The 21,124-nt window shown below is 47.1% G+C and overlaps 1 protein-coding gene across 3 annotated transcripts in view; it reads right to left on the bottom strand.

Annotated features, from left to right (window-relative positions):
- Nucleotides 1-21,124, bottom strand: part of ENTREP1 (endosomal transmembrane epsin interactor 1) — a 367,539-nt gene that overhangs the window by 327,336 nt on the left and 19,079 nt on the right. The window lies entirely within an intron of this gene.

The following is a 21,124-nucleotide window of genomic DNA, read 5'->3' as shown; positions in this document are numbered from 1 at the left end:
CATTCCCATTCAGCCCTACGGGGGCTCAAATGGGAATGGGGAATGGTTGGTTGAATGGGGACTTCCGGGTCCTCCAGGGCCGTAATGACCCGGTAAGTCCCCATTCAACCAGACCAGAACCAGACCCGATTTGGGAGGCAGCCATGGTGCTAACAGCACCATAGCTACCGCCCAACTCGGAATGACCCCCTTTGTCAGAGCAGCAACTTAAACAAGTTATCAGTTAGAAATGTGCTTGTCCTTGGGGGGCACTGTTGCGCAACTGAAGTAATGGCCGCTGCCTGAGAGCGCTCCGTCAGAGGCTGTGACTTCCTGCAGCCATATCCAGTCCTTTGCTGCGTTTATGTGGTCCGGAAGCAGTGCCCTGGATGTAGGAACATCTCGAGACCACCCATGGTAAACTTCAAGCCCAAAGACCCTCTTCTGACAGAAGCCCACAGCAGACATACCAGGGCCTTCTGTGTCGCAGCTCTGCCAGGACACGTGGTGTCCCATCCCCCCAGAGACCGGGTCAGACACCACCCCACTGTGGCAACTTGCCACTGCGTTGACGAGCGGCTGCCCAATCCGTCGACGTCACATTTATCCCAGACTTTTTGGATTACTGTGGGGGACTCAGGACACACTGCCCGCTGCGCATAGGAAGGCAGGTCCATCCCGCGCCCCTTGTCCCCCCTAGGACCTGCGCTGTGGCGGGCCATAGAAGACCACACAAGGGGAAACAGCCATAGGGACTCTACTGCCCACCCACCCGTGGAGGCCCGCCCGAGGCAGGAGTGTCGTCCGTCTGGCACCCAGTGAAGAGGGGCCGGAGCCTTGGGTGCCTGAGGAGGGGCTTCCCCCTCCTTTCCCTCCTGGCTACTGCTCCGACACGGGCCCCGGGTTGTTGGGATCCCCGCCGACACTGCTGGGTGCCTGAGGTGCGGCAAATTGGAGGAGCCGCCACACCGGCTCAGTGAAGATCACTGAACATGTGGCGCTAAGGAGGATCTGGGCCCGGAGCTCTTGCCTGCCACCAACGCAGCTGGTGTCCTGGAACTTGCAGTGAGTCTGCATCTCTGGGGCGGCCTGGGGTGAGGGGCCGTGGTACTCCATTCCCCCCCCCACTCGATAGCACACGTCTACAAGGAGACATTTTCCCCCAACGCCTGGGGTGCAACTGTGCCACCCTCCCCATACTCCTCCGCCGGGCCACACTCATCCGCAGCTTTGAACTTGGCACCATCAAGAAGGATTCCCCGTATGCACAATGGAGTCATCCGAAACCCATGAACCTTGATACAGGGTGCACCTCCATCTACCTGCATCTCCGGCTCGTGCACCCCTGAAGCCCAGGAGCTATCCCTTCGGTCACCCCCTGGCGCCCAACACAAAACACTTGGACGCAAACCACTCTAAGCCCTCGGGGTGAGGCATGACGGTTCCACTGTGGGAAAGTGGTCCAAAAACCAGCTAACACAGGAGTGCTGCGTGCCCCTATGGGACGCCCTGGGGGTTGTTGGCTGTATCAGCCACAGAACGGGAAACCCTAAGAAACAAGCGAAGATTGATCAATTTGTCAGGACAGATCAGAATCCTCCCACCCAAGGGGAAATACCAGGACCATCCCACCTCTACGTATCAGTCTTGAACCAAACGCTAGTAGCACTAAAGAACAGCACTGATAATCTCTGTGCCAAAATAGATGCCTTGACCTGTTAGGTTGGTGTCTCTGCGATCCAAATGGATAAGCTATATAGCAGAATGGCAGAGGCTGAACAAAGGATTGGTGATGAGGAAGATAAGGTTGCAGTGCTCCAGCGCGAAGTGGCCACCCTGCAACAAACAATCAAGAAAGTTGTGGCAAAGAATGACGATCTCGAGGGGAGATCCAGAAGGAACAACATCTGGATAACAGGAGTGGCAGAAAGTACGCCCATAGAGAACATGCAGCTGTTTGTGGCGAAACTGCTGAAGGAGGTCCTCGATAATCCTCCAGTTACAAGTATGTTTATGGTGGAGCGCGCACACCACGCTTTAGCGACCAGCCTCCCTGCCCCCGGGTGCCCCTGAGAAGGCCATCATAGAACGGATTTTCAACCACAGGGACAGGGACATTCTACTCCGTGCAGCGAGAGAAAAGAAGACTCTACAGTGGGGATCGGCGACCACATGCCTTTTTCTGGACTTTAGTCAGCAAGTCCAAGATCAAAGAAAGACCATCCAGAATGTGAAAAACATTCTAAGGAAGAAAGAGATACGGTACTCAATGATATTCCCTGCCAAGCTCAGAGTGGTACACAATAGCAGGGTCACTTTTTTCACATCACCGGAAGCAGCTTCGCTATGGATATCCTGTACCCAAGGGCCTCCCCCTGCAGGTCCCCATGATATCCGCACAGTAACCTATATGCCTTGCTCAATAGAACAAAACTCAGTGCACAGCTACCTGAAATGTCCTCATGCTGTTTAATCCCCAGCATGTCCATCGCCGGATATTGATTATTATGCAAGAAATATGGTAGTAAGCCTTCCGACATGAGTCGTAACAGCCGCTGGCACCCCCCCCCCATGCCCAGTGGCATAGCAGGCTTGTTTGGGGTAGTTGACTAGAATGGTCAGGGTGGGGGTGGGATCGAAAGGCCGGTAGGTTGGTATTTCTGGTGTGTGAGGGGTTTGGGGAGGGTGTATGTTGTTCAGGACCTGTTGAGTTATGGGGTTCGGGCGGGTGGGGACATGGAGTTCAACTTTACAAATGCTCATGGAATACCAATAAATCGAGAGTTCCTAGGCATGGTTCTCACATTGCTTCTAGATACAACCAAGAACACATTACGATGGGCACCCAAGGGGGGTAAGTATGAAGGCGGTGATGTCACTTTGTTAACATGGAACATACAGGAGTTTGCAAATGGGAAAAAGGCACGTGTGATCACGAATTATGCTAGAAACCACAAGGTTAACGTTCTAGGTCTACAGGAAACTCACTTGGGAAAAGGGTGTAACCTCCCCAACCTTGCGGGATGGGGTAATCAGATCGCACACACGGATGGTTTGTTTCTCCTGGTAGCTGGGGAAATAGCGGGATGGTGTGTTCTCTTTATCAACATATATGGCCCCAATTTAGACTGTCCGGACTTCTTCCAAAGCGGCGCAGACCATCTGCACACCTTCCCGAATTATGAAGTGGTGTGGGCTGTGTATTTCAATATGGCTCTCTCACTAGATTTGGACAGATCCTCATCCACCCAGACCACCCTCACACGGTCTGCCCAGATGTGGACGTCCATTGCGGCACACCACAGTCTTGTTGACTCCTGCAGTCTCCTTCATCCCACTAGAAGGGAATACACATTCTACTGTGGGGTCCACGGTAGCTCCTCCAGAATTGATTATGTCCAGTTGTCCCCCGAGCTGGCCTGTCCAGCTCAACGAGCTCATATCCTACCTCGGACCCTATCCAACCATTCTCCGGTGCCGGTACAGTTTGCAGGCCCTAGATGCCCGCCTAGACAGCTTTGTTGGCTATTTAGAGCCCTAGCCCTGGAAGATGCAGTCTTCTGTGAGGAGATCTGCCTAGATATTTCAACGTTCTCCCAAATAAACGTGGGCTCTGTCCCGGATCCCAGGGTGGTGTGAGAGACCTATAAGGTATACATTCTGGGCTTCTGTATGTCCAAAGAAGCGGGAGGGGGGTTCTGAAATGCATTTGCAAGTCCATATCCACATTGGAATGTGAAATGAAAAGCCTAGAGACCCAACAAGGTCTCCGAGACTCCTCAGATGTGCAGGCCCGACTGGGGGGAAAAACGGGAGGAAATGTGGCTAGGAAGGAGCGCTCCTGGGTGACCCAATAATAACAGCGGCGTACGGGGAGGGTGACCGCCCTAGTCGAACGCTAGCCGCTGAAGATGCCGCTGCAGATGCAATGGCGCTGATTAGTGACAGGGTGGTGTAGGTACACACCCAAGGTCTTGACAGTACTGGAAACTGGGATAGTATTGCCATCAATAGAGAAGGATTAGTAGTCTGTGTCTAGGTTGCTGAGTGCGTTATCCTACAGGATCGGCGTTCTGAGACCACAAGGAGACTGAAATACCATCTTCAGTTCAGCAGCCTTTTTTGGACCATCCAACCTAAACAAAGCATTTGCCCCTTTGACAACAGCCCATATAGAGGGATATCTATGCTGCACGGAGGTTTGCCTTCATTATTTTTGTACCAATGCTACAGCAACAAAGGATACACCCAATATATTGAACATATTATGAAAATGTGTGTTTAAGGCAACCTAATGAACCCACGTGATGCACACAAGCCACTGTGTCCTCTTCCTGATGAGCCACTTCATCTCAGTGGTGAAACACATGTCGAGGAACCCATCACTATCTGAAGCAACCCCTGCATCAAGCGCACAAATAAATCCGCAAGTCACCAAACTACTGACCTCCGTACTATCACCTTAAGAACCTTTCTGGTTGGGCCACACAGCCAACCAGAAACACTCTAGCTGGCGGCAGCTGTGCTCCACGTTTTAGTTTAATTTGCAGTGGTTACTGGGCAGACACAATACTCTGAGCAGAATGTTTGCGATATCCCCCTGGCAACGGGAAGGTTTAAGGCCTTTCATGATCTCAATGACCTCAGCTTCCAAGACTGGTTTAAAGTTAAATAGAGGTACATTTTGATGAGAAGACGGGGGCACTCCCCTTTTGGGCATGATTTAGAATGAAAAATCCCTGCTCTGCCCGGTCATTTTGGTCACAGTATCGTAATTGTTTTCCCTCTTTACATGTATGCTTTGGGTCCTGTTCACATTCACCAGCAGTAATTGTATAAAATATGGTTTTGTTTTAAAACAGGTTGTAAACATCATTGACCAAAAGTCCTAGCAGCGAAGACTGGAGCGAGATGGGACTCACCGCCCGTGCGTTTTTGGCTTTTTACCCACCCATTGACAACCTGTGGCCATGTTAGTTTTGATGGCCATTCCCAAATACTACCTAACCATTCCTGCCAAAAACGCACCCCCCTGGAAACCCAAAGATAGCTCTGTGCTTTCCAAGGAGTCGTTTGAAAGGTAATAATTGCAGCTATAAATCAGCTACTAGAGTAATAAAAATGGCTTCACCAGGTGTGCTCTCAGCCATTTGATTTATACGCTGTAAATGTGTCCTTGCATATATTCCTTGCACTGAATTACTGTAAAAACAAGCATCCTTAAAACCACCTGATTTGGAACTTACAAAAACATTAGAGAGGCATGTGTCAGCGCTTCCATAATATGCCAAGGTACCAAAGGAAGAGCCAGCCTCAGCATTATGGGGGGACTGGAAGATAGTTTTGAAAGCTGGTTGTGAGTGGGGTCATTAACCAATTGCACTGTCTACCCTTATCCCATCCCCACCCCTTGGGCAGAGGAAGCTAAACAGCCAACTCCACCTTACTCTGGCCAATTAGGTGCCTCTTTCATCCCAATTCAGAGGATTAATACTTTCACAAAGATACGCAAACCAGCAGTTCAGCCTTTGGCTTTATCATAGAGTCTATATTGGTGTCTCTTGGGCAGACTGTTTCCCTCCACCTCTGAATGTTTGCTACTGCTGCCACGTTCATGATTATTTACATGTAAATAGCCTGCTCTCCCAAGTGAGAAATGTTAAAGTCCCTTGCAGTGCCAATCCTTTCCCATGAGAGCCCCAAGCTGAGCATCAGGGTAGGGTGCTGCCATCTGACTGCCACCTCTTCAAATTGGCAGGGTTTAAGCGCTGACACGCCAGGGACTGAAGCCGCCCTGCAAAGTACTAACTAAGGTGCCCCTGGAATGTTTGGACATCTAAAGACCAGCAAGTAGCATTATGGCAGTCCATAGAAAACGCCTATCCTAAGCCTACAGAAAAGACAAAACTGTTGGCTTTGCTAGCGCTTGTTTTTAATGAGAAAAGCTTGCTATACCTGCAGGATTGAGGAACAACCAACAGAGATTGGAATAAACAAAAGCATGGATGGTTCTCCAGGTCAGAGAGGTGTTTTTGTAAATGTCATGTGTGACCTATCTGTATATGCCAGCAGCCAAAGTGTTAATCGAGGACGGGCCTACGGAAGCACGGAATGGACAGGTAATACATGGCAGCCAGAAAATATTTGTCTTACTACCGGCTAGTTCTGACATCACAGGTCTGACGCACTTTTCCCCTCCCCTGCCCTGGACTCGCGCGATCGCAATGACACCTAGCCTAGTAAGATGGTTGTCTCTGTCCTCCCTCTGTCCACCTCCCTTGCCGCGTCGCGCCTTGAAACACTTGTGTATACGCGCATTATAAATGCCATTTCATATGCTATCAACTGGCCTGTAAAATAAAATGACATCACAACTGCTCTTCATTTGTGACGTCACACTGCCCGCTAGTTGAGCCAGCACAGAGAAAAAGTCGGGAGGTCACTGAAGCACTTCATTGATACTATGACAAGCTTTTCAAATTGCTTGATTGTAAACCTATTTCCTGTGCCACTTTACAGCCACTAATTGACAAGGAACTGTTTATGGTACAATGTTTGATTTGTGCACTCGCTATGCAACACACGTGAGCAAGATTCTGCATGTTATTACTTATTTTAAAGCAGAGCATAAAAACGTTTTTGGATGCATTTTGTTAAAGTGTTTAAACTATTTTTCTGCGACGCATCAGGAGCAAAGTGTTAGCTTTTAAAATCATTATATGGGTGAGCACATAGACCTCCCGCATGAGAGTAAGCAAGAGGGCGGGTATTAAAAGGGGCGACAGTCTTTGGCCATTATGATAAGGAATATAATGCCCCCTACGATGCATAAAAAGAATATTGCAAGTCACCTCAGAGTCCCGAGAACCTTAAAAATGAAACCGGCTAGGAACTTGCAACATCCTAACCTTAATAGGGATGGTATGGGGTCCTTTGTCCCATATATGATGCATTTGGTATATAAGCAGGAGCCCTACTCGAAATCTCACAGGCGTGCACTGAACATGCTCACATAAGACCCCAGATGAACCCTTCACCAATGCGTGTTGCCAGCATGACCAATTCCAATCTGTAGGTGCTCATCCAGTCCTGTTTTTTTCTTTGCAGTCTGGCAATTGTAGTTCCACATTTCCCATTATAAAACTCAGACTACAAGCTCCAGAATGCAAAGAAAAAAACAGGACTGGATAAGCACCTGCAGATTGGAATGGGTCATGCTGGCAACTATAGTGAGGCGAAGGGGCCTGTTGGCATAGTCGGAGGCTGCATGGAGGACGGGTGTCAAAGACCCGAGCAGCGGAAACATTTTGCAGACGGGGGCATAAACAGCGAAAATGCCCATCGCTACGATGACGCGGAAAGCGCTCCTTTGGAGCAGGACTGGCCTTAGGGGCAGCAGCACCCTGGGTGAACTGGCGCCCCTGGTCAACAAGGGGTGAGGTGGAGTGGGGGCGGGGCCAGGAAGTACCTGGAGGTAATGATGTGAATAGGGTACATGAGCACCCTATTGTTATTAAATGCACTCCACCGCCGCAGGTGCATTTAATAACAAAAGGGTGCCTGCCGCGCCTTCTGTCACTATGCCAGCTCAGGGGAGCTCTTGATAGTCTCCCCTGAGCTGGCGTGGTGGGAGGCTAATGGCGCCCTTTTGTTATGAAATGCACCCGCGGCGGTGGGGTGCATTTAATAACAATAGGGTGCTGACAACAGCATTTAATAGCAAATGGCTGCCTGCCGCACCGTCTCCCACTACGCCAGCTCTGGGGAGCCCTTGAAAGACTCCCCGAGCTGGTGTGGGCTAATGGTTCCCTGGGGGGGCGTGGCACCCCTGGCGGTCGTCTGGCTTGCCCTCCCCTAAGGCGGGCTCTGCTTTGGAGAGATAAAGCACTTGCTTGCAAAAGGATTGCTGCAAATGCAGGTTCGTGTAATTGCAGATGTGGGAAATGGAGGCTACGCGCCCTCCCTCCCTAGCTGGCGTCATGCGTGGTAAACCCCTTCAGTCGACTGTCTGATTGCAGCCTAGCAGGGGCGCCGCTTTAGCTCGTGCAGGCGGTATACAACAATGCAAATTACACACTCCCTTGACATGCATCACCCTGCTGGGGGAAGGCGTGTGTTCTTAGGCTATTGTCTGGTATCAGTAGTGACTTGTGCAAATTGCAATCGAACAAGTACGCGTGTTTTGTATCTTTTAAAAAAAAAAAGTTTAAGAACTGTTGAAAGGGAACTGTGAAATGAAGTCCTGTCCTAATGTTAAGCATGTTTACGCCTAAATGTAAAACACTGATAATCCCAAACTGAATATGAACTCCTTGCATTGATGTTACAGGGGTCCTGCTCCCCTGGATAAATTGCAGAAGCATAAGGGGGTGTCTTTAGGAGCCTTTATTCCAAAATACAAGCACTGCCAAAACCAACAATATCGGACTTACTATTACAGTGTCCTGCTACGCTGAAGGCCCCAAGCTCCACATCAGCCCACCAGAACATCCACGTGCGTGGACGTGCCCCCCACCCCCCGTGAAGCAGCCTAAGCAGGACTCCCACAAGACAGCCTTGGTATTGCTTTGGCACGCTCCATCAGCAGGTCTAGGGAGGACTCCAACAGGCGGCGTGGCCGTGGCCCTGTCCCCCATCAGACGGGCATCTACCGATTTATACCAATGCTCTGTCTCCTGCGTCCTTTACATTTTATTAAAATTATGTTGACTTTTTGATTTAACATAGGAGACCTCGGCACACCCTTTGTTTTTGTTCTGGGCTCCTCCTACACGGCCTATCCCTTTAACTAACGTGGTGTTTGTGTTTTAAGCCAGTATGGGCATACCACCTTCACTCATTAGCCTCTATGGGCATGCCAGCCACAACCACACCTGTGGCACCTAGTAGGTAGTAAATTAATGCCCCACTAATCGGGAGTATAACCCCCCCCTCCACCCCCCGCCCTCAAATCGGGCTTCGTATGTATGACTGCATCAATCATTATACTCCAGGAATGGAATGAAGGCATTGAAGAGTGCAGCGATTATTGTGGTTATGGTAGGTAGTTATGGTAGGTATGTATCTAGGCATGGCCTCCTTGTGTAGAATTGATAATAATATCTCCCACAGGGGATTAGTCACCATGTGAGGCGTGGCCAGCCAAATGGGGCCCATCTACCCTCTGCAATCCCATCCATGACACCATTTAAACCATGGTACAGAAAAGTGGGGTACTAACTGCAACATCACTTCTGTGATGCTCCACCACATGCGCTTCCCTAATTACCACAGAAATCACCCCATGATAATTGGGGACACGCAACTAGAGCGCATAAATGCGTGCCTTTCTTTGCCGCCTTGCCAGCGGGCACCGAAGGCACACATGAATACTTTTTAGACTTAAAAAATGCCACCCCTTGGTGTGCGCCATCAGAAATGGAGCACATGGCCCTGTACCCCTGGGCGAATCCGTCCCCATGAGCGAAAGGTCGAGGACAGTGCTATGCTTGTGGGGTTATACCATTATTAAGAATCCTGAGGTAAATAATACTGTTGAAATACAGAGGTAAGAGAGAGAGGACAGTGCTATGCTTGTGGGGTTGTACCATTATTAAGAATCCTGAGGTAAATAATACTGTTGAAATACAGAGGTAAGAGAGAGGGGACAGTGCTATGCTTGTGGGGTTGTACCATTATTAAGAATCCTGAGGTGAATAATACTGTTGAAATACAGAGGTAAGAGAGAGGGGACAGTGCTATGCTTGTGGGGTTATACCATTATTAAGAATCCTGAGGTAAATAATACTGTTGAAATACAGAGGTAAGAGAGAGGGGACAGTGCTATGCTTGTGGGGTTATACCATTATTAAGAATCCTGAGGTAAATAATACTGTTGAAATACAGAGGTAAGAGAGAGAGGACAGTGCTATGCTTGTGGGGTTATACCATTATTAAGAATCCTGAGGTAAATAATACTGTTGAAATACAGAGGTAAGAGAGAGAGGACAGTGCTATGCTTGTGGGGTTATACCATTATTAAGAATCCTGAGGTAAATAATACTGTTGAAATACAGAGGTAAGAGAGAGAGGACAGTCTCTGGAGCCATTGAACACAATGGCTCCAATTGTTACGGTTCCAGAGCAGGAGAGGTATATGGTATTGTGTGATCTTTATAGTGCACTTAGGAGCTAATGGGACAGTGTGAGGGTAATGTGTTGGAATGGTTTACTAAGAGCAGATCCGTGTTTTCACTGTTCTAATACTAATACTAATTTAGCTTTTATGAAGCGCTACGAACCCTCAGGTATCTGAGCGCTGCTTATTATTACCCACGGTGTGTGGTGCTCATGGTGGGAATGGCACTGAATCAAGAGTGGCAGCAATGGAAATGCCATACATCTGGAGGCTGGTACGATAAGGAGCGCTTTCCAGAACCGATGCGCTTGGTAAAGCCACAGTAAAGCCACAGAAGTGGGAAAAACTGCCAAAAATCGCAATGCAGAGAAATTGGGCACTGCTGTCCAAAATCTGCCCGCTTTGCAAATTCTTGGCATTTTCCCATCGAAATGTCGGTTTTGGGGAGTTTTTTGCCTGAAATGTTGGCCAAAGAGACAACTGCAAAACTTTGGTCCACTAATCGGCCGAAATGTCAGGAAAAAGTGACCAAAAGAACAAAATGTGACGCAGGAAATCTCAATGTGTAGCGAGCGGCCATGCTCCAATCGTCCCCAGCCGATTCATGAATGCTGGCATTTGCGTATTTAGCTAGTAGAATGTTCCCTGGTACAGGCCTTGGATATTCTGCTCCCATCTTCTTGGTGTCCCTTTTGGGAAGAGTGGGGTCTGCCATGGTTGGAAAATGTTTTAATGTTAGGTCTCTCTGGGGGACCTGTGTGGCTGGTCCTTGGCGGCAGAGTCCAAAGACCCCATGTGTGCTTTTGTCCCTGCTTGCCCTCACGCTCTCCCTCTCTCTGCTTTTCCAGGCTATCACTTTTTTCATTCCAACCTGGGTCAGCATCTGGTATTGCACCCTGGAGACATTTCGTGAAGGCGGCCGCGCTCTCAAGGGGGTTCAGATTTTCTAGAATAGTTACCTTCATATAGTGCCAGTTTGGGGTCCCGAGAATTTTGTTGCACATTGAAAGTCAATTTCCCTCTCTGGGTCCTGGGAAGGAGTTGTGACAAGCTGGTCTGGGTGGAACAATACTTTGTAGTTTTAGGGCGAATGGGGGTCTTTCTCCAAGAGGGTTGCTTCTTAAGTGAGCATAGCCCTGTCGAGACTGTTATACCAATAGCCACTTTAGATGTATGTTACCTCATCTGTTCCTTGCACCGAAGTTCTGTTAAAAACAAGCATTGGAAATGCCAAATGTTTTGGACTGTGCATAGATATTAGGCATTTACTAGCCCCGATATCATGCACCAAGTTACTCACAGCAGTTTCTAGCCATTGCCAATGTTTGACTAGGTAGTACCATTCTGGCAGTGCCTGGCAAATGCCTATCCCATCCCTACACAAAAGCAATAGCCATTTTCCAGGCACTGCCATAATGACATTACCTGGCATGCAATGGCAGAGCTGGAACACTGTGTGCACACCTGGGCATAGACCAGTGTCTGGCAAATGCCTATCTAGCACCTAAACACAACCAAACCTATTGGACTTGATAATGCTTGTTATGCTTGGTCTCATGCTTGCTCCGATGCAGGGTGATTTCCAGTCGGTCAGCTGATGCATATAACCAATGTAGATATGTTCCAAGGCCAACCCTAACAGGTATTTGAAGCCATGTCACGCAATGCACTTTGAAGGCGCTTTGTGGTTCCGCGCAGATTGATTCTTGCTCTGCTGCGTTACGCGCCACCAGTGCCCAAAATAACCCTAAAACCATAAACAGCGCCTCATCCACTGATGGCTGTGACGAGGCGCAGAAGGACATCTGCCAGATAGGGCCAGGAAAAGCTAGGCATGAATGTAAGGACGTGCTCCGGTGCCAGCTGAGGGGCCGTGCAGTGCTGGCCCACGGCATTGTGACGTCATAACTCAGCTGGGCTGTTTTGGAACGGTTGTGATGTAATTTTCCTAGTACAGTTGAGTAGTGATGTCATTACTGCACAATCAAGAAATGTACAGGCTTTCATTCGGATATTGCACGCCATTGCCCATAGTCCATGCTTTAATTTCCAACTTCCCGACTCCTGTTTCAGGGCTTTCCTTTTTTATGACTTTGTGCATCAATCTATGTATAAAGAATTTGTAACTATTTCTTTATTGTCGTTTACAAGTAATAAATATGAAAGTCACACAAATGCTAAGGATTCAGCACAGTGTGTTATAGCTCCTTTAATCTGAGAGTCTATACGCGGACATAACATCACGTGTTAATTACTAACGCAGGGTTCCAGCTCTCTTTTTTGAGGGTCTAACTGAGGACACCATACGTTGTGTACGTTAGGAACACAGCGTATAGAGTGTCCCCCTTCCGCAGCCATTCACTGAGACAGTCTACAGTGACTCATTCCACTGTTATACTGCACTGCCTTTCCTGTCGGGCCAATCCCTCTTTTGTTCTTACCCAACCAAGGCTCAGCTCATTTTGCATTGTTTGCCTCACTACCTCAGGCCGGAATCTGGCTGATGTGAGATTGTCTGCCTCCTTGCTAATGATAGATCCTGTGCATGGTAGGGGAAACCCCTCCAAAATATTTCTTGAGTCCTCCTTATTGTCATAGCCATTTAGTAGTGCAAGCATTTTACTTATTTTGATTGGGCAGGGGGCAATGATGGGCTGTCTCGCATGAATCTTTTTAAGGCTGTTGGGGGAGTGGGAGGGGAAGTGGACTCCTTGGCCCTGGGCCCTGCTCCTTTCCGCTTAGTGCCACATGTGCTGTGTTATAACCCAGCCGCATTTCCACCAAGCGTGCTTGTACCTGCACAGTTGCCAAATGGGCAAGATCCTTGCTCACATTTCCAGCATGTTGCTTGCCCCCCCCCCCCCCTGTGTATACACGGCTCTGCTACTCCTGGAGAAACGACCTCAAACAGAGCCCCTCCACCTGGCATAAGGCCATGTTCTCTCTTTCGCCCAAAATTACTGCTTGAGGTGTGTTTTATGACCAAATTATTTGCTTGCCATCATCTTTTGTAGGTACCCGGTCACATCCATATCGTCCCATGCCATTGAGGGCCATATCTGCATCTTTAGTATAACGCCTTTATCATAGTTTAGCCATGCCTCCTCCACGTAAGTCAAATAAGCAGCATGTATTGTATCCTCTGTCCATAGGCCCACAATGCTCCTGTGTCTCCGGGCTACTGTTCGACCTTGATGGATGCTAGAATTCTGAAACCTGCTAACCAGTTGTAAATCATTTTTTCTCTTCTCACTCTCATTCCTTCTTTTTTCTCCTCTTCCTTCTTAGATAATTGCATTATGTCCAGCCCTTCATGTACCAGCTCTAATAGGGTACATATACATTATTTTTTAGCAGATCCTTTCTTTGCTATTCAATGCTGTGTGCCATACCAATTAGTTCCCTTTGGTTAAGATTGGTGCAAACCCTGGTGTAGCCCTACCGTAAGCGCGTCCATGCACGCCTAGGCTCCTCCCCCTGTGGCACCTGCTGTGTTTGCTGCTGCATGGGTAGTATGCCTGAAGGGATGATTGTCTCCCTTCCCCATAGTACTGCTCTCCCCTCCTAAGTTTACACTGTTGTTGCATGCATTGATATTCCCGCATAACACCTGTTGCCCATTACTGTCCACGCCTGTAAGCATTGCATGTAAATACCTTTCATCTGGTCAACGGTGGCCGTTGCCTGGAGCCCGTTTGCTGCTTCTTGGCCTCATGCATCATGTGTCTATCAAGAGCAGCAGTGATTTCTTCTTTGTGATGGCTCCAGGCCCCTTCTTTGCACCTCTGTTCCTGGAAGCTACTTTCTATTGGGTGGCCCCTCTTCTTTACAACCTCCCTCTGCGGTCTCAGCGACAAGGCTTTTGCTGTCATGGTGTTTCTTCTTTTGGCTGCAGGCTCCTCCTCACACAGGATTATCAGCTCTTCCAAGCCTCCTCATCAGGTGCTACTGGGAATAACAGTGGTGATTCTGCCATGATACCAGATTCTTCCACTCCAGCTGCCACCCTAGTTTCCCAGTATGTGCCGTGCTCGGCGGCTGCTGCCCTCGCCATCTGTATTACTTGCTCCAGCACCATGCTTGCACTCCCCTACTGCATGTTCGAGGTGGTGTGCAGGGCCATCCCACGAGCTCATCAGCTCTTTCTGTGCAACTTGCAACCCCTTGCTGCCGTTGAGCTCAGGCTACTCCGATGCTAGGCAATATCTAATGAACGGGTGGGGTGGGGGGTGTTAAGTCTCTCTTGTTCCCCTTGTTCTCACTGCGCTGCCTCTCTTCGCAGTCCCGGCGTCGCCCTTGCACTTGCGGCTTTCGCATGCGCTAGGGGACCACTCCAGTGGTGATGGTGCGCGGTACAAATATCCTTCAACATTAACATGTGGCGCATGAGGTGTGCAATAGCCCGCCGCTATTCCGTTGGTCTGCGGGTGGCCTCACATGGTGCGGACCTGTTCGATGGGCTGTGCGGGCCACACACACACACTCCCTGTACTCCGCAACTCCTCTGTTCAGTTCAACCGGAGCTGCCCCCACTCAGCGTCTCGGTGCACAGGCGGTACGGTCCTGCCGAGCTTCTTCACCAGAGTCGATGCCCTTGTCTGACCTCTCTGCAATTAGGTTCACTTAGTTTGCCTCTCTGATCGGCCGGCGCTACACCATCTGGTTCTGCCTTGCACCACTGCAGTCGTCCTCTCCTTCATGGCATGGTACAAACGCCTGCCAGGCTCTGCCACACTCACTCTCTCAAGCTGTGACGACGCACGTAGATGTTCCACAGGTTCATCTCCAGTGTTCCACCTCAATCCCAGCTGGATTCAACCAGCGCTGCTCCTTTCAGGTGCCACCTCGCTGCGCTGATGCAGCTCACTCTCTCCCACTATGACGAGGTGCCTGATATTCCTCTTCCGTCATCCCCAACTTGCCACTGCGCTGTGCTGGTGAGGCTCTTTTTTTCTCCACTGCGAAGACCGAAGACCCTATTAAACACACACTGGGCCTCATTATAAGTATGCCGGTCCAGTAACAACGGTGTCAGTAAGCTACCAGAACCACTGTTACCAGACCGGCATATTCCAAGTTCTGCGAGCGGGTGGCTTCCCGGCCGTCAGGTCTGACCTGGCGGGCGGAACGGCACCCGCTCGCAGACCTTGACAGTAGCACTGGCACCAGTACTACCATCCTCCCCGTTCCTATTGAGCGATAGGGAATTACCGGGACCACCGGGGCTGTAGCGCCCTGGTAAGTCCCCATTGCCGGGCACTGGAAAAAAAATTACACTGGCGCCAGGGTGCCATTTTCACTGGTACAGCTACCACCGGAGTCATATTGAGGCCCACTCTCTTCTTCACAGACACCACCTCACCTAAAGTGTGCTGCTCTTCCCACGGCACCCTCTTTTCCATCTGTTCAGACGTGCTACCCTTGGCCCCTTCCTTTGTTCAAATAATGCTGGCCAATCGCAGCGTTCCCTACTGGCCGCCTCCATCATGTTCCCTGTTTCCACTTTGCGCCGATTTAACCCTTTTTTGCAGGCATTTGGCCCCAACCACCCCCGCCCCACTACTTCCTTATGGGGCTAAGGCCAATGTTATGCTTGCGGTCTCACTACGGTCCACCTTCGTCTCCCCATCGTGCCCGCCCTACTGCTGAATATATTGCAGTATCGTATCAAAGTTTTTCCACATACTAGTTTCTGTGGAGTAGTCCTCTTATAGAGTCACCGTCATGACAGTGCCCTAATAAAAGGGAATAAACAACAAATAACCACACACTTGTGGATTTCTCCCGTCCCCTGCACACCCAAAATGGTATTGTGAATACAATCAATAAATGATATCTATATGTTCAATTCTGTAGTTCAAAAATAACACTTTCCTTATAACTCTTGTCTTATAAAAGAATCTTTACTCAAAAATGTATGTATACACATTTACTTGTTTATGTTAGACCACATACAATACCAAACTGTTGAATTTGGAACTTTACAATATGTCACTTTGTTGATCATTTCACAATTCGAATAGACAATATACATTATGGTGCTTGATTATTCAATAATAACCCCTAAGGGCAATCTCTTATGGAATATGAACACGTTAACTTGTGTCTCTACGCGTTTCAGGGTTTGATGCTCCCCTTCTTCAGGAGTTGTCTATTCCCTTCAATGATTCTGTTGTTCCATCTATAATAAACAATTTGAATTGTTTAGTTTTAAGTTTCATCATTCTATTGTTTTTTTTATTATTACTGTCACTCTGATTATGATCTCATAATTAACTGACTAATTTTAAATAATTCAGTAGGTTTTTTTGCAAATTCAGAGAATTACCTATTCAACTCAAAAACAACAATAAAAATAAATAAGGTTTGCTCAACCAGTTTCTACAAATCCAGTAAAACATATATACCCTATTGGGTATCCAGATTTTATCATATTTACTCTTCAGTTAGAGCCATTAAAAAATTCACCTGTAGAACACTTCTTATGGTGTCTCCCACTCCTGGTTGGAGTGTCACCACTGCTTGTACAGTATGCTGCCCTTGGTGATGCAAGCAGGTCCCTCCTAGTACCAATGCTGTCCTTTTGTTTTTCTAAATGTGTGGGCTGTTCTGCAAATAAAATACACAATCTGTAGTTTACAATCTCCCCTGTTATCACCATACATGGATTGTGGAGACCATTCCCCCGTTCTTACCTATCTGCTTGATTGTTGGTAGATTCTAGCTGGCTGAAAATTGCCCTTTGGGGTCCACTCATCAGTATTGAGTTTGTTATAAAGTTCTCAGTCAATTCTAAAGGAAAGAGTCCTATATTACTATGTTGTCTTCTCTTTGAAAGTTAAAGTAAATAATCAATTTAATAGCCCATGCTCATCTACGTTTTCTATCTTGTTCATTTACCTTCTAGGTCAGGAGTCTCTGTCCTGCCATCTGCAATACGCCAATTTCGCAGCCTCTCGAGCGAGCAGCCGCAAAATGGCCTCCGTCTTATTTACTTACGTCATGCGAGTGGCGCCATCACGTGTTCGCGCGATGACGTCACGCGCATTAACGTGTCGTATTAGTTCCATGCGCCCGTTAGTTGTGTTAGTGTCCCATTGCTAAAGGCTTACATGAACGGGACCATCTCGTGCAGCCAACATTTTTTGAAAAAGTGCCCAATAAATATAGTTCAATAAAGAAACGCCTAACTTGTCACTTAATAGACTTATGTTTAGTGGACGATCCGGTGTTAAAACACAGCGTTCCCCAAAATAATTCTGAGATCATAAAAGTGCTCACAGTCTGTTTTCTCATCTGTTGGTTGAAATTCTTTTTTACAAAATTGTTATTAATCATAATATTTTCGTTCTTTCACCTCTATGCATTCTAGATTGTGTATAGTATATCACAGTTGATGTCAATTATACTTCCACATCTCAAAAGAATTCTTAACAATTTTCTCCCATTTTGCAGTTTAGATCACATGTATTTTACCACAGTTGATTTCATATGCAGTGACATTAGGTACATGTTTTGACTCACCAATGACATAACAGTCCATATTCCGGTTGATTCATTCAGTAGTTTAAGTTGTTTATAATACATTCTATCTGAGTTCCAACTGTATGATAGGTCTCATGGGGATAATGGTAATCCATATTACATGTATTATACATTCAGATTAACATTCTTCATGTTCACAGAAGTACCCTAAGGTTGTACTCTTCATTCATGCCTCTAGGTGACATGGAGTCCAGTCACCTAGAGGCATGAATGAAGAGTATAAACAACTTAAACTACTGAATGAATCAACCGGAATATGGACTGTTATGTCATTGGTGAGTCAAAACATGTACCTAATGTCACTGCATATGAAATCAACTGTGGTAAAATACATGTGATCTAAACAGCAAAATGGGAGAAAATTGTTAGGAATTCTATTGAGATGTGGAAGTATAATTGACATCAACTGTGATTTACTATACACAACCTAGAATGCATAGAGGTGAAAGAACGAAAATATTTTGATTAATAACAATTTTGTAAAAAAGAAATGTTCAACCAACAGATGAGAAAACAGACTGAGCACTTTTATGATCTCAGAATTATTTTGAGGAACACTGTGTTTTAACACCGGATCATCCACTACACATAAGTCTATTAAGTGACAAGTTAGGCGTTTCTTTATTGAACTATATTTATTGGGCACTTTTTCAAAAAATGTTGGCTGCACGAGATGATCCCGTTCATGTAAGCCTTTAGCAATGGGACACTAACACAACTAACGGGCGCATGGAACTAATATGACACGTTAATGCGCGTGACGTCATCGCGCGAACATGTGATGACGTCACTCGCATGACGTAAGTAAATAAGGTGGCGGCCATTTTGCGGCTGCTCGCTCGAGAGGCTACGAAATTGGCATATTGCAGATGGAAGGACAGAGACTCCTGACCTAGAAGGTAAATGAACAAGATAGAAAACAGAGATGAGCATGGGCTATTAAATTGATTATTTACTTTAACTTTCAAAGAGAAGACAACATAGTAATATAGGAATCTTTCCTTTAGAATTGACTGAGAACTTTCTAACAAACTCAATACTGATGAGTGGACCCCAAAGGGCAATTTTCAGCCAGCTAGAATCTACCAACAATCAAGCAGATAGGTAAGAACGGGGGCATGGTCTCCACAATCCATGTATGGTGACAACAGGGGAGATTGTATACTACAGATTGTATATTTTATTTGCAGAACAGTCCACACATTTAGAAAACCAAAAGGACAGCATTGGTACTAGGAGGGACCTGCTTGCATCACCAAGGGCAGCATACTGTACAAGCAGTGGTGACACTCCAACCAGGAGTGGGAGACACCATAAGAAGTGTTCTACAGGTGAATTTTTTAATGGATCTAACTGAAGAGTAAATATGATAAAATCTGGATACCCAATAGGGTATATATTTTTTACTGGATTTGTAGAAACTGGTTGAGCAAACCTTATTTATTTTTATTGTTGTTTTTGAGTTGAATAGGTAATTCTCTGAATTTGTACAAAAAATGTACTGAATCATTTAAAATTAGTCAGTTAATTATGAGATCATAATCAGAGTGACAGTAATAATAAAAAAACAATAGAATGATGAAACTTAAAACTAAACAATTCAAATTGTTTATTATAGATGGAACAACAGAATCATTGAAGGGAATAGACAACTCCTGAAGAAGGGGAGCATCAAACCCCAAAATGTGTAGAGACACAAGTTAACATGTTGATATTCCATAAGAGATTGCCATTAGGGGTTATTATTGAATAATCAAGCACCATACTGTATATTGTCTATTCAAATGTGAAATGATCAACAAAGTGACATATTGTAAAGTTCCAAATTCAACAGTTTGGTATTGTATATGGTCTAACATGAACAAGTAAATGTGTATACATACATTTTTTGAGTAAAGAATCTTTTATAAGACAAGTTATAAGAAAAGCGTTATTTTTGAACTACAGAATTGAACATGTATATATCATTTATTGATTGTTTGTATTCACAATACCATTTTGGGTGTGCAGGGGACGGGAGAAATCCACAAGTGTGTGGTTATCTGTTGTTTATTTCATATTATATACAACCTAGCGTCAGGGTTGGTTTTCTCCCCGGCACCCCGCTACTAATTTTATACTAATTTTATACTTTTGTCAAATTTCAATGAAAAAGAGGAGTGCACTGTGACAATTTGGCTAGAGATTCCCTAATAAAAGGGAGTCATGCCAGCACGTGCGCCAGTATGGCGGCAGACTTCGTAATGCAGATACCTGTCTCTGTCCCATTATTCGTGTATGTGGGCACTGTGTGAACGCCCCCACACACATAACAATGGTGACTAGCTGTAGCTCCTCGATCCCTGCGTGCCGTCACCTGCCCGTCTATGTCCGTTGGAGCATTGTGATCATGCTCCCTGACTAGCAGCTGACAGGCGCGGAACATCGCGCTCTCGGTGGTGCATCCGCTGGCCAGTTTGAGCACTCGCGGTGCAGACGTCAGCTGTGCATTGATCCTGGGCACCTACTGGCTGCATTGCGTACCCACGTGTGTGCGATTCGCTGCAGTCGGCAGCAGTGCCTCTTGGGTATACCGGGCCCTGCCCTCGTCCATGTGCGCACAGGCTGGAACATCAGTTGTGCTTCAGGTGCGGGCTTCCTGTTTTTGAGGGTTGAGGCTCTTGCTGGCATGCTAATTCGCCCCCATCTTTACAGTCTTGAGCATTACCTTCCCTGCTGCATGATACTCTCCAGGCACATCACATTGTGCGTCATGGGCAGTGGCCTGTCTGCGGAGGGTGGAAGAGAAGTGAAAACACCTTCTGTCCTTAGTGTGACACAATATTATCCCAACTCACGGACATTGAGGCTGTGCCACGCCTGTGTCTCCCTGTGGAGTAATCATGGCCAATAAAGAGGATGGAGCTCCTGCCATGGCCAGGATTCCCCGCCAACAAGGCGCACTAGCACCGCTCACAGAATTTGACTTATGAAGGTTCGCATCTAGCCTAGGGCATCGTCGGACTTTGCAGATAGAGCGCTTTGAAATGTGTTTTAACGCTGTGGGCAACAGGGACGATCATGAAAAAAAAATCTACATTACTATACTCTACAGGGACTACTGTACATAAAGTATTCAAGACGTTTCGCCCAGAAGACAATTCCTATGGGGCAGCTGTTGCGGCGCTATGGGAATTCTTCATGCCTATGGTAAATGTGGATTAGGAACACTTTGTCATGCGCTCAGCAAAGCAGAAGGAGGGCAAATCATTAGACGCTTTCCATGGACAACTGCAGTATCTAGCCATGTCATGTGCTCTAGCTGATGAAGAAGAGAAGGTCAGACAGCAGATCATCCAAGGTTGCCACTCCACCAAAATGAGCAGGCAAATACTGACAGCACCGGGGATTACACTGGCCAGAATCCTAGAACTTGGCCAGTCCCATTAACTAACCGACATAAGAGCATCTGGTATGGATGCCACTATGCAGACCCTTACACTT

This window comes from Ambystoma mexicanum, chromosome 6p (assembly GCF_040938575.1).
Source record: "Ambystoma mexicanum isolate Mex_15411 chromosome 6p, UKY_AmexF1_1, whole genome shotgun sequence".
Lineage (NCBI taxonomy): Eukaryota > Metazoa > Chordata > Amphibia > Caudata > Ambystomatidae > Ambystoma > Ambystoma mexicanum.
The sequence above is the reverse complement of the archived record's forward strand: the minus strand, read 5'-3'. Positions and strand labels throughout refer to the sequence as shown.